The 11,919-nt window shown below is 37.4% G+C and overlaps 1 pseudogene across 1 annotated transcript in view; it reads right to left on the bottom strand.

Annotated features, from left to right (window-relative positions):
- Nucleotides 1–320: 320 nt before the first annotated feature.
- LOC146363412 (uncharacterized) overlaps nucleotides 321–11,919 on the bottom strand; it is a 28,398-nt pseudogene continuing 16,799 nt past the window's right edge. The window contains exons 5-14 of the transcript XR_014799203.1: nucleotides 7,522–7,782; nucleotides 7,100–7,200; nucleotides 5,125–5,281; nucleotides 4,442–4,731; nucleotides 3,821–3,961; nucleotides 3,523–3,540; nucleotides 3,253–3,297; nucleotides 2,437–2,484; nucleotides 1,833–1,867; nucleotides 321–1,672 (exon numbers count right to left, since the gene is read on the bottom strand). The product of XR_014799203.1 is annotated as an uncharacterized LOC146363412 (transcript). The remainder of the gene's footprint in view (nucleotides 1,673–1,832; nucleotides 1,868–2,436; nucleotides 2,485–3,252; nucleotides 3,298–3,522; nucleotides 3,541–3,820; nucleotides 3,962–4,441; nucleotides 4,732–5,124; nucleotides 5,282–7,099; nucleotides 7,201–7,521; nucleotides 7,783–11,919) is intronic.

The raw sequence follows: 11,919 nt of genomic DNA, 5'->3' as shown, positions 1-11,919 counted from the left end.
TTCCTCCCACAGTCCAAAGAAATGCAGTCTGTCAATACTAAAATACGCTGTTATTACTACCATTAATAAAGTTATTTTTAGGGGTGCTCTAAACTGGCCTTTGAGTTGACCCCAGCAGGATACTAGCGTTTGATCTCACTTCATGTTGTAAAATGTAAAGGCAGCACCTTTAACAGTAGAGATGCATCCATCTTTACATACTCAGTATTTTAATATTTTTGGTGTCAGATTGGAACATGACTCACTTTTCACAAAGTTTCTGTTCACTCATGTTGTTGTACACTCCTGTCCATCTGAATACTCGACATTATGCACGATCACAATGTTAAACTTTTATTCAGATGTACAAGTGTAGAGACAGTGCAGTAGTCTAACAAAACAAAGACTCATTTCCCTGATTCCATAAATCAAAACACAGCTGACCTGAAACATCCAACATAAATAACATTTACAATAAACACCACATGAGGTACACACACACACACACACATTATAACTTTGATAGCAGCATTAACCGTCTAACAGAACAAACAGTAATAAAATATGCACATACATGTCTCTGTAGTATTTGCGTAATACAGTTACCATTAAAGTCATGACTGTTCATCACTGTCACATGTACCAGGGTTTGAACAAAACATAGAAATTGCAATACAGTACAGTTTTTTTTTTTTTTGCAATACCTTATTTATAGCTTTAATCAGCGTATTCATATTTTTATTAAAGATACAACAAATTATTTATGACAACTTTTATAAATCTTAAACTCAATATTTCAAGACACCTCATGTTGATGCTCATTAAAAAATCAGTGATTGTAAAGTGAGTGTAAATGAACTGATCTGCAGTTAATTCAAAGCAGAGCCAATCAGAGAACTATTATTTTCAACTTATTGACCTTAAATCACGATGCCTGCAAAGGTGCAGTGGTTAGCATACTGACCTGGTAAGCAAAAGGTTGATGGTTGAAATTCCAGCTGAAAACACAAATCCCCTTTGAGGTTGTGTCAGGATAGTCATCCAGAGTTAAACTAAAATCAAACATGCAGAACTAACTGCTGTAGCATTAAAACTGAATAGTAGTAATTCTCACTCAGACCAAACACTGAGGAAAATAAACACATAATTCTTACAGATGTAGTTTTTCTTCTTCAGGATCATCTTTACTTACTTATTATTATATAAAAAAAAAGACCTACAGTATAAAATTATACTTAAAAAATTAAAATTGTTCTTTTTGTGTTTTTTTCAGTGTTTTTATTTATGTAGTTTTATTTTTATGTGTTTATGTTATTATTATTGTTATTATTATAATTGTTGTTGTTGTCATTGATGAATTAATTATTTTATCTTTTAATTTTTATTCTGTTCTTAATGTTAAGCACTTTGGTCAGGACTTGCTGTTTTAAAGCACTTTATAAATAAAGTTAGTTTGGCTAAAAAGTAACTTTTCTCACAGAAAATAGTAATTCTTTTTTTTTTCCTGTGACATAAAAGTAAAAATTTGATTCATTTTTGTTGTTTGAGGTCGTTTGTGTATGTTTCAGTCACACGTTGTGTCATGGCTGGAATAAAAAAAAGTCCACTTCCATTACAGCAGAAATGTTTTCTCAGAGTTCAATGGTGCAGAATCCTCATGAAGTAAAGTTAGTCCAAGTGATCAAAGTGTCTCCTGTTCAAAGAAAGATACAGCTTTCATTAACGAGGAACGAATGAAAAATTCTTCATGCATCAGCAAATGCAGTCAGTGTGAAAAGTTACGGATTTCTTTAAATGCATTCAGTAAAACACATAGATGTGGTACATGTGATGTGTTCAGAGACATCGCTTACCTTTGTTCCAGATTTCACTCTTTGTCAGAATTACTCTAAAGAAAAAAACATTCAGGTGAAAAACTCAACATGATGGAAGAGCTGTCACACACACTGGGCCATGACCATCTCCACACACACTTTCCTCGTCTATCATGTCACTAGTGATACAGTTTAGCTAGTTACTTGTTCCTTAGTAAAATCTGTTATATGGCCTCGTTATTCGTCATATATGAGGTTTTAGTGGAAGCGACTGGTTCTTACCCAGATAAGAAACAGCAACTGGAGCGATGTGCACTGTCATAAAAATGTCTAGTTTGTTATATCTAAATCTTTGCGAGTGGTTGCCATGTTCAGCATGTATGTTGCTCCCTCTGAGGATGTTGTTTCCTTTAGATAAGAGCATTTAAAATCCAAAAACAATCGACTGTAGGAGAAGAAACGTGTGTGATATGATGGCGATCGCAGGTTTATACCTGAAATCTAGCTGGTGAGTCAGACCAGCTGAACAGTTCAGAAATGTTTTTAATAATTCAAAATGCATCAAAGTATAAAGATCCATCAGTAAAAACATGCAGCACCACACAAAGATTAAGACTGTGTGTCACAGAGAGCCTGTACTTACTAGTCATCAGCTCAGTTTTGTTGGTTATGTCTGAAGAAGGTTTTGAATCTGAGGAGGAAAAATACAAAATGATTATATATTAAATATATCCAAATAAAAAAATAATATGATCTGTTGATGTTGATGATAGTGTTAAATACAAACAGCATGAACACAAACACAGACACGAGGAGAAAGTTTTCTCAGTTGCAAGAGGATTTATCGTTCTGTTTCTGTCACTTGAATATTTAACTTTTTAAAATATGTGAGCACTGTTTCATTATGTAGGTCAGAGCAATCTTGGAAAATCTGCAGTGCTTATAAAACATATTTATGTGAGCACTACAGAAATCTCAGGTAGTGAACATGGAGAAAAGTTTATTGGGCAACATCCAGGCCATGGAAGAAGAAGAAGAATGAGGATATGTGGTGTTGAAAAATGACAGAGAACAGAATAAATGCAGATCCTGAGGAGTTCAGGGAAACGTTGAAGCTAAGAGACGGATGAGCATTTGCAGCCAAACAGATTAAAGTAACAGGACCTGCAGTGATTCACAGAGCTGGTTTGTTACTGTAGAATATTACTGAACATACTGAACATAGTGGGGCCATCTATGTTTCCAAGGTACTTGTTTTTATTACTAATGATTTAATTGCTTTGTTCTGTTTAGTGATGTGCAGCAATGAGCAGCAACTATTATAACTGACTATGAACACATGGTTTGAATATCCAACGTTCTACTTTGATGTTTACAAATATTAAAAAATAAAGCCACTACATTACAATTTTTATGAGGATACAAAAAAATCCTCCAATCCAAGTACAAACAGACACACCTGAAGGGCTCCTTTCAGGATCATCTTCAGGTGAAGTCTTCATGTCTACAAAAATCAGACCAGACAGACAAAATCAAAACATAAAAACTTCAGCAACCAGCTGAGCTGCTCTGTGGTGCTGCTGTTGTTAATTTCCAACTTTCCAGCTTTCCAACAGTCATCTGCTTTGTTTCCATGCATTTAATTTTAGTCTCTAATTCACATTCAGTGAAACAGATTTTTATGTGAACAGGATTCAGCTCAAAATGTCTACATGGGAATTTTACTTACAAGGTTTAGAAGATTTAGCTGTAAATAAAAGAAAGAATCACATGTCAGTGATCATAGCTGTAAATACAGGAACACTGATCCCTACACCACTAACTCAAACTGGTTTACAAAGCTCTCCATGTTACTTTACCTTTTACTTTATTTACTATTGGTTCCTTCTCTCACTATGATAATACTGTTACGGTCTCATCACTCTGGGGCTTTAAACATCATTGCTGTACCAGGACCTGAAGCTTGTTTTAATGTGAAACCTGGAAAAACACTAAAAATACTGAATTCATCACTTTGGTTCACTCACCAGTTTTCTTTTTGTAAATAATGAATCCGATTAGTGCAACAACAGCAAGAACAAGAGCAGCAGTGACAATGGGTACGCTGATGGGGACGGCAGTGGGGCTGGAGCTGGGGCTGATCGTGATGTTGGGCACTTCTGTCGAGGCTAAAAACAAACAAACGAAAAAACAAAGAAGAAGAACAGTAAACAACTGATTTATTAATTTTAAATATTGTTTTGCAAAAAAAAATACACTCAAATTTTTGTTCAATTATTGACAAAAAATGTTGAATAAAAATAAAGATAAAGACAAAACTGAAATTTGTGTCCTTAATGTCTTTAACTTCTTTGACTTATACTAACACTAAAATAATATCATAAAAAATCCAAACATTTAAAGTGTCAGTGTTACAACTGCAAACCATGATTGATTAGTTATTAATAAATAAAAATGATTTGTGTTTGTGGTTTTTTTTCTGTTTTAGACTGTTTATATATGATGTGTCATATGAGGAGGTCCATTGTGGGCTATAAAATGAGTAAAATGACATTTTGAAAATAAAGTCAATATTTTATGACACCCATCATCTCAAACACAAAACAATACAAACAACACATCTTCATCATTTCTGATTATATTCTTACCTTCATTTGTCCTGATGGCTGTTTTATCCAGTGTGGTGGTGATGTTTTCATTTATACCAGAGAACTGAAACACACAGTCGTACCTCCTCCAGTCTTCAGCTGGAACAGATCTCAGATCCAGGTTAACACTCATCTGGAAGGTCCCATCATTGTTGGTGAGGATCTGTCCTATCTCCACACCCTCATGAGTCTCCTCTCCATCTTTCCTCCACATCATCTCGGCTCTGTCAGGGTAGAAACCTGTGGCGTGGCAGCTGATGACTTCTGGAGGAGAGACACTGAGGGAGGAACTGGAGAGTAAAGAGAAACACAGTTCAGTGTTTCTGTATTAACAGCATGCTAACTTATCATTTCTGTTTGAATGCCTTAGACACACATATTAATGTACATACAGTACCATGTAAAGTCTATTTAAAACAATGAAGGATATTACAGAGTCAAATAAAGAAATAAGAAAAATATTTGATGGGAGGGGGAAACACATTGTAAAAGGCTGAAGTGATGGTTTTGAAATTTAACAAATAAATACATTTTGATTATTGTTAAAAAAAAAAAACCCACGAGATTAGCAGACAGAGAGGAAGAGAGAAAATACACTAAACTTAACTGTGTTGGTCATAAAAAAGTTGTATTACTTAATAAAAATGAGGTAAATTATCACTCTAAGTCTGGTCATGTGATACCTGTGATACACAGGAGGTGTATCACTCCTCCTGTGTTCCTCCTGGAGACAGTGTGCAGTCTGCCTTCGGTGGGTTTTTGGCAGCAACTGTGACATTCAGCAGACGCCTCATTGTTCTGACACACACAAAAAAAACTATCTACTGCACAACACAATGACTACACACTCCAAACACGCTAAACATCACAAATCTCTCACATCTGTAAACTCGCTCTCTCTCACCGCTGTCACTCCTAAAACTTCCCCCTCTTCCTAAACAACTGAAGGCCATGTTGCCATATAAATTTTTTGACTGGTTGACATTAGATATTTTTCCACCAATAGGAAAAAGGTGTTTTTTTTCCTTTTCTTTTCGGTCGGAAGCAGAGAGTGCTTGCTAGCGCTGTCCTTAGACAGTAAACGTGACGATAGTACTCAGGAAAAAACATCGTGGATATTTTTTTTTATCATGACTCTGTTTTTAAGTGGTGTAAAAACACAATTTAAAAACTGGTATATAGTTTGAAGTCCCCACTTTAACACAAAAATGGTGACTCAGGGTTGCTTTGTCATCTTAAATTGGTAATGTGATTAGTTTAACGCGACTGCTTTCCTTTCTCAGCCAATCAGCAGCCCTCGTGCGATTGTTTCACCCCCCTAGTTCCTGTTAAGCTAGTAATAACTACAAGCTATTAGTAAAGCGTCTGCACCGCATTTTCTTGTTAGTAGCGATAACGGCGTTGTAACAACAGAAATAGCAATTAGTTAGATCACTAGTTACTGAAAAAAGTTTTAACGCCGTAATTCCCATCACTGGTTACTACAACTGGTCTCATTAAACCAGAAACCAGCAGAACCAGTATGAACACTCAGTCCTAAATAATAATAAATTTAGTGCTTCTATTCCATTAAATCTATGGGGTTTGTTTTAATTATTCACCCATTAAATGTTCAAAATGACCCAGCACGTGTTTGAAAGTTTACTTCTTAAAATGCTGAAAACATTATGATCATCATTTCTTTTTTTTTCATGCCATGCACATTTACCAAATACAAGCTGTGTAAGATGTGATCTCAGTACAAATGCTGTTTTCAAAATGTTAAATAAAAGAGAGAAAAACATCATTTGACTTCACAATTCATCATTTCTTCTTCCTCTTTCGGTCACTCTCTTTAGGGGTCGCCACAGCAGATCTACCTCCATCTCACTCCATCCCCAGCATTGTCATCCGACACAACAATCCTCTAAATGTCCTCCTTCTCTACAGCCATGAAACTCCTCCAAGTTCTTCCTCTTTCCATTCAGTCGATCAGCTCCATATTCAACATCCAAACCATCTCAGTCTTGCCACTTGGTCACTCCCGATAAAAACATCATCAGCTCTGTCACCTCCAGCTCAGTGCCTTCATCTCCACACTGTGCATCGCAGCAGGCTTTACTACCATCTTGAAAACCTTCCCTTTCACTCTTGCTTGTACCACAGATCACACCCTGACACCCTGCACCTCTCTTGTGCACTGCAGGTACTTTGGATGGTTGACCTAGTTATTTAAATTAATAATCATCACTATTTCTGCTTCTTGCATCCTCTCTGTAACACTGTTCTCCCTGTCATTCACACACATGTACTCTGTGTTGCTTCTACTGATTTCTCATTTCTCTTGTCACCAGCGTATAACCCCATCCCTTCCACCTGCTCCCTGCTCTCACTCCAGATCACAACACTGGAAACATCATAGTCCACTGAGACTTCAGTCTGACCTCATCTGTTAACCTGTCCATCCCCATTACAAACATGAAGGGGCTTAGAGCAGATCTATGATGTAATCCCACCCCCCACCTTGAACCCATCTGTCACTCCTACCACACACACCGCTGTCTTACTGTCCAGATACATGTCCTGTGCTACCCTCACATACTTCTGTCATTCCCGACTTTCTCATGCGGCACCACAGTTCATCTTTTGACAACTTATTATATGCTTTTTTTGCAACACCTTCTGACCTCCTCTAAACTTCTCCATCAACACTGAAAGACACATCATGTCTGTGCTGCTCTTTCTCAGCATGAAGCCGTACTGCTGCTTCTTCCCCATTCCTCAAATGTTGCACAGTCTGGTTAAAAAGTCCACTGCTCTCTCTCCTAAACATCCCCATAACTCCACAGGGATGTGATCTGGAAAAAACTGCCTTTTCACTCTTCATCCTCTTACAGCTGCCCTCACGTCTTCTTTACTCATCCCCTGCACTCTGCCTCCATCTGTCCTTTACATTCATCGTGAGTCATTCTGTATTTAAATCTTTAATCTGAATGAAGCATTTTTAAAGTGTATGTATGCAAATCTTTTTATGACTAAAATAAACGCTGAAAACATTAACAGCAAATATCAGTAAAAAAACCAAGAAAATATAAACAAACCTCCAGTTTGGTTGAAGCGCGTCTTTGCAATTTCAATGTTGGCTTTAAACACCTGCTGGGCACTTACAAAGCCCCCAGTCTCTCTCTCCCAGTACTGCTCATCTATATTTCTGTTCATCCAGTCCTGTTTGGACACAGTTTTCATGGTGTTGCTGTCAAACTGAACCATCTGAACTTCATCAACCATCCCAACAACCACAAACTCTGGGAAGTTTGGGACTTGAGAGGATGCAGTGTAGAAATACTTCAGAGAGTGCTTCACTGGAAGAAATATTTAATGTTGTGAGAAACAGCTTTAAAAATCAGCATATTTTCAAAATAAAAAAACTATACCCACATAGCAAGCAGGTCTGGCCCGGATCTGGTGTGAAGCCGGCACTGCTGGCTGACTTCTGGCATGATAAGACGTATGTCATCCAGGTATGGGCCAGGCCTGGCATAGATGGCACTGTTTATGTGATGGCATGCCACATCTGGCCCAATTGTGGTTTGGTTTATGTGGCCAAGGCTCACAGAAAACGCGTCTGGCCCGGATCCGGCATCGAGCTGGCACTTCTGACTGACTGGTGTCATGGCAAAGTGTATGTCAACCAGATGTGGGTCAGGTCTGGCAATGATGGCACTATTTATGTTCCTATTTTCCTATTTTAGTTAGGAGACCCAAATGCCGTGTTGCAATACTACACTGCTATAGTAGCCAACGTTTCAAATGCAGGTTTGACAGGTTTGTAGTGTACACTTTATACAAAACCTAGTGACGGTTTACTCATTTTTGCCAGTGGGTGGCTGTAACTCAGGAGGTAGAGCAGGTCACCTACTGCTCAGAAGGTTAGCGGTTTTATCCCTGGCTCCTCCAGTCTGCGTGTCAAGAGTGTGAATGTAGTTAGGAAGCACTCAGTTTAGAGAAAGTGTGTGGTTGGGTGAATGTGACATGTTGTATAGAGCACTTTCAGTAATCTGGGAACATGAAAAGCGTTGTATAAGAATCTGTTCATTCACTGTCTGAACAGAGTTTTGTCATGTTACTTTTGCACTATTATGCACATGTTTTTATTACATGGCTTAATTAAGGTACACATAAGGCTGACATCTGGGCCAGAGTTGAAACTCTTCTGGGCCAGCAAAGGACCACCAGTGTGTCTGCAACTGGCCTTGTGCTGGCCCGTGTGTGGGCCGCCTCTGGCGAACCAGATCTGGGCCACCAAAGCGCCGTCATCCTTTGCGGTATGTGGGCCACGTGTAAGCACATTGTGTGGGACAGATCCGGGCCATACCAATTTTGCTATGTGGGTAGTGTCTCCTCTATAAATACAAAAATAGATTTATGAATCAATGTTTTATCTTTTCTGATCATCTTATATTAAAAACTTACATTTTGTAACTACAGTATTGTTTTGTAAAAAATGGTGTTTGTAGGTCATTTTGATTTGGTTATACTTTCATGATGCATCAGTAATGATTTACAGTCCTTATTATGGCATTAACCTGACCATAGGCTGCCAATAAATTCATTATTTTTTTAGTATTGTACAGATTTCAACTGTTTCTTTCCCCTTTTGCTAATATAACACTCCTATACCTTACACCATAAAACATTATGAGCAGCTTAAATTTTTCTTCTTCTACAATTAGAAATTTAATTTCAACAAAAAAGAATTTGTAAACCAACACTCATTTAGGTTTTGATGTTTGTAGCTGTTTGTAGGCTTTCTACAAACAGCTACAAACAAACATCAGGGACCCAAACCAGCCCTCTCACGGCCTGTTCTCCCTCCAGCATCTGGAAAGAGGTGACGGAGCATCAGCTGCAGAACCAGCAGGATGCTTGAAGACTTTGCACTAACAATCCTTATTTTAGATTTGTTATTACTGTATTTTATTTCTTTTACTGATCATTGTACCGTAGAGGCTGGTAAGAAGCAACATTTTGTTGAAGCATTTGTATTTCTGTAAAAAAAACCCAAAAAAAACCCCAACAACAACAAAAACAAACAAACTGCGAAATAAAAATAAACCTTGAATCTTGAATATATGCAAGCCGAGAGTCTGTTTACAGTAACACCTGAGCCACCTGAGAGCAACACTATCTCTAAAGAACAGTTTCATTTTTATGAAGCTTACCTGCAGACAGAGACGCTGTCCAGTAAAGAAGCAGCATCATAAACGTCCTCATCTTCAATTCAATTCTCTCAATATAAGAAGAAAAAATTAATACAACCGTTTATTGTTTGAATTTTGCCACAAAATGAAACTACTGCCTCTGAGTCCGCACATGCAGTGACTCCTCTCTGACCAATAGGAATTCAAAGCTGGATGCGCCTCACCAGTAACCAGGCAAAATGTGAGAACCGAGGTTTATTTATTTACTCATTTATTTTGGAAAGTGAAACACTTCAGGCAGAAACAAAGAGCTAGTAGCGCCTAATCTGTGATTTTGATTAGAGACCTAAAGTGACGTAGGGATTAAAGACACATAACAATCATGTATATTTGTGTCACAGCTGTTATCACATATTTTCTGGAGTTATTTGTACTTAATCATATTCTTACTATTTTCATTTTTAAAGTAGTTTAAATTATGCTCATGTTTACACTCCTATGCAATTAACCTTGAGTTCCCAGAGTAATCCAGATAAAATTATTCATCCACCCACAAATTTAGCTTGCAACCTATTTCACCTGATTTGGGACAAGAGATAAGGTACACCCTAACAGGTCTCGCCCAGAGAGAGAGAAAGAGCAAACCATACACTCTCACATCCACACCTATGCTTGACTTAATCACCAGTTAACCTAAAATGCACGTTTTTGGGATCAAGTCAAAGTGAAAGAAGTGTAAAAGAATTGTTCCACAAACAAGCATCCAACAATATACCAAAGTAAAAACACGTTTTTACAGGTAAAAGTCTTGCAGTCAAAATCACGCTTAAATAAAAGTCACGAAGCACCAACAGAAGTAAAAGATTTATATTTATCATAATTGAAGTTTAAGAGATTATTGATTTGTAAGCAGTATTCATAGTATAAATACTGCAGTATAAATTTTATACTGTGTTATCTGTTTGAGTTCCATCAAATACAGTTCAGCAGTTTAAAGCTTGGCCAACCACCGGGGTCATCCACCTCTGTGTAACCTGAGAGTTTGTGACATGAAAGCCTGCACACTGAAAACATGAGAAGAGGTCAAGATCAGATACTGCTGACTCTTTAACTAGAACATACTCAGAGGTTTAAGATGCAGGTGTCATGTGCTTGTAACTGTTGTATTTCATGAGCTTATAATATGATTTAAATTCCTTAAAAGTCAATAAAGCTGTCAAATATAAAAACCAAAGTAAAAAAAGAAAATATTTTATTTCTAAAATATTGGGATAGACAGACCAGAGAAAAACGTATACATAGAAAGTGATGAAAAACGTATACACTTAATAACTTGGATAAGGTTAGACACTAAATGCTGCAATGTGAGGAGAAAGCAGTCAGAGCAGAGTAAAGGTGCCCAATATTCAGAAATTCTCATATTTTATCTCAGAAAAGCAGCAAAGTAACCAGTTTAACCAGATTACAGAGGTTGTTTTCAGCGTTATAACATGATGATGATGAACTAGAGCTTTAATTATGTAGAGAAAATGAGCAGGTTTTTAAGATGAATTCAGAGAACGTGAAATGTCAAAGAACAAATGAACAAAGTGAGTGATCTCATTTAGCTTCCAGCAACATCACATCTTTTAAATTTGAGATTTGCCTCTTTATCTTTTAATTTGCCTGCATATGTAAACTTACAACTTCTGTCATTCAATAATTTCTACTGTCTTTAAAGTGGGAAGAAGTATATTGTGCTTCTGACATGCTTTTCACACCAGAACAAAGGAATCCGCCTAAAATCAGACAGAGTTCTGATGCATTTCCTGTTTTTATTTTGAGAGGTTATGAAAACACAACACACCTCAGGTTGTGTTTCTTTGTGACCCTCCTAAACTTAGATTCACACAGCATCACCCTCACACAGATACATGCTGCTGTGTGTTGTCACTGTGACACACTCAGCTGATGCTCTTCTGGGCTGTGACTTGCAAACAACAAAGAAATGACATAAGCCTCAACAAATCTTCTGATCATTCACGGTGTTAGAGCGCCGCCACTGGACTCAAACAGCACTCCATCTGTGCCGCTTTCTGAGAAACCACGTGATGACTCTGTTAGGTTTCGTTTTTGTGTTTATGAAGCTGGATCTGGTTTGATTTGCAAGCGTTGGCACACAAACAAAGAGGCTGTTATCTAATTTAAGCGCCAGGTCGTCAAGGCTTTTTGTCTTCCTGGTTTTGCAACATTGCTGCAATGATAAAGAAATGAAGCTAATAATGATTAACATCAGAAAAACTTTAGCAATGTAGAACT

This window comes from Perissodus microlepis, chromosome 22, assembly GCF_051167445.1.
Source record: "Perissodus microlepis isolate ML-2025 ecotype Zambia chromosome 22, ASM5116744v1, whole genome shotgun sequence".
NCBI lineage: Eukaryota > Metazoa > Chordata > Actinopteri > Cichliformes > Cichlidae > Perissodus > Perissodus microlepis.
This window is presented reverse-complemented; position numbering and strand designations above follow the sequence as displayed.